Below are 6059 nucleotides of genomic sequence, written 5' to 3'. Positions count from 1 at the left end.
CAGAATAGTTGATCCGCACTGACCAAAGGGCTATTCCATACCATATGACGTCATGCTCAGTATATAAACTGGGGGGAGTTGGCCGGGGGGCAGCGATCGCTGCTCGGGAACTGTCTGGGTATCGGTCAGCGGGTGATGAGCAATTTCATTGTGCATCACTTGCTTTCTATATTATTATTATTATAATCATTATTATATTGTTATTATTATCATTACTATTTTACTTTATTTCAATTATTAAACTGTTCTTATCTCAACCCAGGAGTGTTTCTCACTCTCACTCCTCCAATTCTCTCCCCCATCCCATCGGGGTAGGGGGAGTGAGCGAGCGGCTGCGTGGTGCTGAGTTGCCAGCTGGGGCCAAACCACGACACTGCACAAACAGCCTAATGCAGACATAGCATCACAGTTGCTCGGGACCGAGTATATGCAGCCTATGGAGTGTTTGCCCTCTATCTATGTATCTCCTGCATGGTGTTAGCACGTATTGGCTGACTGTGTGAGGCAGGAGCATGGACCACAGACCCAGAGTGTGCGGAGATGGCAGGGGGTGGGAAATGGTGGGATGTTTGGTGGAGGAGAGTCCTTGCTTTGGGGGAGTGGAGTTAGGAACCAGGGTGACAGCAGCTGGAGAAGCAAGTAGAGGGCTTGGGAGAGGACACACAGGCAAGCTTGTGGGTTTTGCCAGCATTTAAATAGTCATTTACATGTATCCCTCTCTGCCACGAAGAACAGCCCAGCCCAGCCCAGCTCCGAGCCAGGTCTTTCAACCTCCCCTGGCATGGGGAGGAGTTTCCAAAGCCTCTGTGTGAGGTTAAAGAGGACAGCTCAAGCTGACCTAAGGATTCACCACTGCCCAGGCAGGGAGGTCCCTCTGTATTTCCCCTCTGTGCTTGTTGCACCTCCTCTCACCAGGAATTTGACTTTTAACAGGTTCCTTTTGTTCAACTCCTCCTGAGCTCCCAGGGCTCAGCTCTCACAGCAGATCACAGTATTTCAGGTGCTGCCTGAAAAAGAGGAGAATAACTTCCTTTGATCTGCTGACCACAATCCTGAAGGAGTCCAGTGTCTGCCCGCCAGGTTTGCAGCATGAACATGTTGTAGTGCATGGTCAGCCTGGCTCCTGCTGCAAGCCCAGGCCCTTCACGAGAGAGCCTGTGCTGAGCGTGGTGTTACTCTGCCCAGGTGCAGACCTTTGCCCTGCTCTTTGCCAAATTTCATGAGGTCTCTGTTCAAGTTCATCAAGGTCCCTGTGGATGATGCTCTGCTGCTCTTCCTGTCAGCCACTCCCCTTAATTTAGTCTTAGCCAGAGATGTGCTGAGGGTGCATTTTTGTCCTCATTGTTTTCCTTTTTGACTTGCCAACTGTATTTCATCCAGCACACCTTTTTCTGAGCATCCTTCTAGGGCTTTTGGCCTTAAAGAGTTCAGGATTTGGGCATGTTGCTTTCTTCACTCTGTAAAGATCCCTGGCAAAATTATGCATCAGCTTCCTCAGCTGATCTGCTTCCCTTGTGCATTGAGTGGCTCGTGCTGCCTTGTGCTGTGCTCTGTGTAGACCAAGGGACCTCCAGGCTGCACAGGACCCAGTGAGCAAACCCCACTCAGGGCAGCTCCTGAACTGAGCATGGCAGTGAACCATTGTTCTACTGATTGTGGCTCTCTGAGATCTTATAAAGCATATGATGGCAGCTGTATAGGTTGTTACATATAGGTACATGTGCATTCAACTATAAATATGTTCTATTTAGTACTTTAAGTGAGTTTAGTACTTTCATGTGAGTTAAAACCCTCCACAGATATCCTTTAGGGTCACTATCATAAAACTTTGGCCTAATTGAGTGAATACAGAGTTCAGACAGAGTTTACTGTTGGTGTCTTTGTATGCACACAATGCTCCCTTTTGTTTTCTAATGTCCGTACTTTCAGCTGCTATAGTAATTGCACTAATGAGGTTTAGTCTTTAAGAAAACTGCTGGATTTGCTCCAGAAGAGCACTCAAGAGTTAAAGACTGAATCAGAAGGTTTCACTAGTAATCTAATCTTGAGCACTGCTGCACTGTTATAGAAGGAATAAAATGCTGATGCTGTGCAGTTAACTGTGCCTGGTTATAGTCATCGAATAAAATTAATGGAGAAAAGTTTCCCTTGGGCAGTGGTCTGTGCCATGTGTCCCACTAAGTAGAGCTGTGCAAGTAATTGCCTTTCAATATGTTGATCGAACTGTAGAATAGAGGATGTTTAGGTTTGGGTTTGACAGAGCATTTCTTTCAGACATTACTTTGTAACCAGCAGGAAAGGAAGGAGGAGGCAGCAGCTCTGCCTTTAACCTAGGAAAATTCAACAAAGATAATGGAAGTCCCTGAGATTCTGCTGGGTCCTTTTTTTTTTTGTTTCAGTGATGTGAGAAATGGTGTGTGTCCTGTGACTGTCCCGTTCAAGTGCTTTCCCTTTGTCCGTGCTTGCAGCCCACAATTAGAGATCCCTCACAGTGGGAAACTGAAAGTTAGGGTGGCTGAGGAAAATAGTGCCAGCGTAGTCTCGGACTGTTGATACATGTCCTCTTCAGGGTGTAGGTTTGCCCCCTCCCAGTCATTCATCACTGCTGCTGCACTCCTAACACACGGACTGCTTGTGATCACCCTCAAACCCTTTCAGGGCTTGTGGGAGGAATCTGTTTAACCACTACAGCTGCAGCCAGAAGTGTGTTTTCAAGACTTGAGATGAAGTACCGCCAAGTTTTTCAGCTAGAACCAGGAGAGTTGTTCCCTGGCATGCTTTGAAATTAACAGAAAAACCAAAAAGCCTTGATTCAGAAGGTACTTAAATGTTAGTCTCAATGGAACACTAAGTCAATGAGTAATTTTAGGGCATGTTTCCCTTTTCTGATTTCAACAATGAAAGAAGCAGAGTTTGGTTTCCTGAATCAGAGGAGTTTACGAGCTTAACTTTCATCATGAATTCTGAGAAATAACAGAGGAAGAGAGACATGAATGGGTTCTTCTTCAGTACTAGAATTTCCAGTTTCTGAGTATTTGTTTTTCCAGATGTCTGAAGACTATACAAACTTGATTGTTGTGGGAGCAAACCCATGGCCCTCAACAAAGAAAACTTGTTTGTGTGCAAAGGAAAACAATGTGCAAAAGTTAGTGTTTCTCAGTTTCTGAAAAATTGTACTGAGACAAATGGATCATGAGCATCTGTGGAACTCACATCCATGTCTCTTAGAAGCTTTGAAAAATAAATTCCCAGCATGTTGCCTACGTTTTTGTAATTCGATTATCATGTAGAGATGTTCCTGGATAATAAATAAACATGACTGGAGGAGGAGATGAATGGTGTATGAAGTACATCTAGTTTGGCTTTTGGTTGCATGCACTTGGAAACTTTTCTAGACTCTTGTCCAACAGTTTAAACTTAATTTAGAGTTGGGAAATGCAAAATGCACTTTGCATTTATTATATTAAGAGCTTGGTGACTGTAGACAGTGCTCTGCAAGCAAACCCCAGCAGAAAGAGGCATCCTCTTGAGTATGTTGCAATGTAATTTGGACAGTGTAAAGACAAAGGCAAAGGAAGATGTTTAGGACACTAGCTTGAGAGTGCCTTATGAATTTGGTGTGTGTTTAGGGTTCTTTTAGTTTATATTTTTAAAAGATGAGATGAAAAGTGATAAATTGAGGCTCAATATCATAGTCAGCTTTCCTTTGCTGAGTAGAAATGTCTGGCTTTCTGTCCAATGATGTTCTTTTCTTCCCCTCAATGGAAAGCAGCACTGAAGAAAAGGAGGTATGGAGAAAACACAATACTTGAAATGCTGTTCATGCCACAAACCTACTCTTTTGCTGCAGAGAAGGCAGCAACCTTGTTTCCTTTAGTCTGGCCCCGGACTGTCCTGAATCCTGCTTCAGCACAGAGGTCTCCATCTTCTCAGAAGATGGCTCCTTGATTTGCATCTCCAACTTTATTCTGCTGAATGAAAAGCATGCATACAACATGTGTAGATGCTGATGCTCTTTGGGATTGTCTCCTCACCTCCAGGACCCTGAGGCTGGTTATGAGGGCTGGCTTTCAACCAGCAACTAGCTTTCTTTTCCTCAAACATGGCTGATACCAGTCATCATCTGAAACCAGCTTCACTGTCAGAGAAGCAGGCTCTACAGATGGTACCTCAGTGTGTCAAGAACATGTTGGAGCTTGAGGTAAAATTACATTGGCTTAGTGCAATACACTGCTGCCAAAACAAGCAAAGGTCCACACTGTCCCCCACAAGGCTGAAGAGGACGCTGCTGGTGCCTCCAGAGCACACCCTGGTCCCTTTGGTCACTAGATGATGGGATTAGGCTAACTGTCCCATGTTCTCTCCCCACCAATGCAGCCCAATGGCTGAGACCCTTTAACACCTCTGCAATAACCTACCTGAAAGGGGAATTTCTTCCCAACTCCTTCACTTAGTATTTAGGCTTTGCTCTTAAAATCTGAGGATTTCTATCCCTTGATGATTTCTTACCCTCCGTAAGGAAGCTGTGGTGTTAGCGTCAACCTTATCAATGCCTGTACTTCAGATGTTAAATAATTTTCAAATTTGGTCTCTTGGTTGAAGATTTGGAAAAAAATGTAACAGGACTCCAACATTATAAAGGACAATGTAAAGATACTGTGCCTATTTATTAGTTAATAAATGGTGATTCTGCTAACAATTACAATTGTAATTATAATCTCTTTGAGTATATCTTGGCCTGTAAGGGTCTTTAAACACCTGAGCTCCTTTTCATGCAGTGTACAAAACCCTTCACACTGGCAGCGGAGGACCAGAGAGTCCTTGCAGTGAAGCGCTATGTGTGGAGATTTATGCCAAGGCAAACTGCGCTCACAGACAATGATGATAAATGTGAAAGTTTTGAGAAACAAACAGACAAATAGAGGTCACAGTCCTGAGCCCCAGCATGTGAACAGCTAAGCAGCCTCTCACATGGGAGGGTCAGTGCAGACTTTGTAGCATAATATGGTCAAAGTTGAGTGTTGCACCAACAAGACTGTAAAGGTTACACATTGAAAGGGAGAAGTAGGCTCAGTCTTCATTTATATATCTAAAAGACAAATGGGTTTGCCTATGGGAGGCATCTCTTAATTGGAATATATCATAACCATGCCTTGGCCTTCCTGGACATGGTCTGGGAGATCACACACTCTCTCTTACCTTTATTGCCTCTTCCCTGTCTCATCCTTGGCAGCACAAGGGTAACTTTCCAGATACAGATGTTTGATGTGCTGAGTTGAAAAACAAATTTGATGGAAATTTGGAGACTGCAGTTGAATTTTTCATGGCATTTGATGAAAGCAAATGGGTAAAATCCACTTGAGCCTTGAGTCTATTGGTACTTGAGAGGTCAGGGTTTCCAGCTCTGCTATGAATTTACAGGGAAGAGCTTGTCCAAAAACCACCAGAATCATGATTCTTTAAGTGTTACAGAATAATTTGTCAAAAATGAAACATGAAAGCCATGAAGGGATTGAGAAATTTTACAAGATCAGCAACGTTTTGCAATGGGGTGAAATGAAGAGTCACATTAGAGCTGTGTAGGCTTGTTACATATGCCAAGTATATTTGCCAAGTCAGACAGAGATGTGGACACCAAGAAATTATTCCCCAGGGACCACAGTTTTATCTTGGACAAAACCATATATTTTTCTTGGACTGTTCTCACTTCCTCAAGACAACTTTATGGGATAATACAACTACAAAAAAGACAGTCTAGTCTATCAAATCCATTTCTTGAGATATGATACATGGAATAGTATTACTTAGCTATGAGATAAAGTTTAGTGGTTGCAAGTTCAAAGTACTGAAATACAGGTATAAATCTGCACAGGTGAATTCCCCTTCTCCCAAATCTAGCTGGAAAAGGATCACAGATAACATCTGAAAGACAGAGAGGCAGATGTGGAGCCGTATCTTTAACTTTTTAAGTGCAAGGAGAAGTATAATTAAGAGACTCCTAAAGAGCTAGCTGGGCCCAGTTGCACTGTGTAGCGATTCATGCTGCTGATAGCCGTTCT

The sequence above is a fragment of the Pelecanus crispus genome, chromosome 11 (assembly GCF_030463565.1).
Source record: "Pelecanus crispus isolate bPelCri1 chromosome 11, bPelCri1.pri, whole genome shotgun sequence".
Lineage (NCBI taxonomy): Eukaryota > Metazoa > Chordata > Aves > Pelecaniformes > Pelecanidae > Pelecanus > Pelecanus crispus.
The sequence above is the reverse complement of the archived record's forward strand: the minus strand, read 5'-3'. Positions refer to the sequence as shown.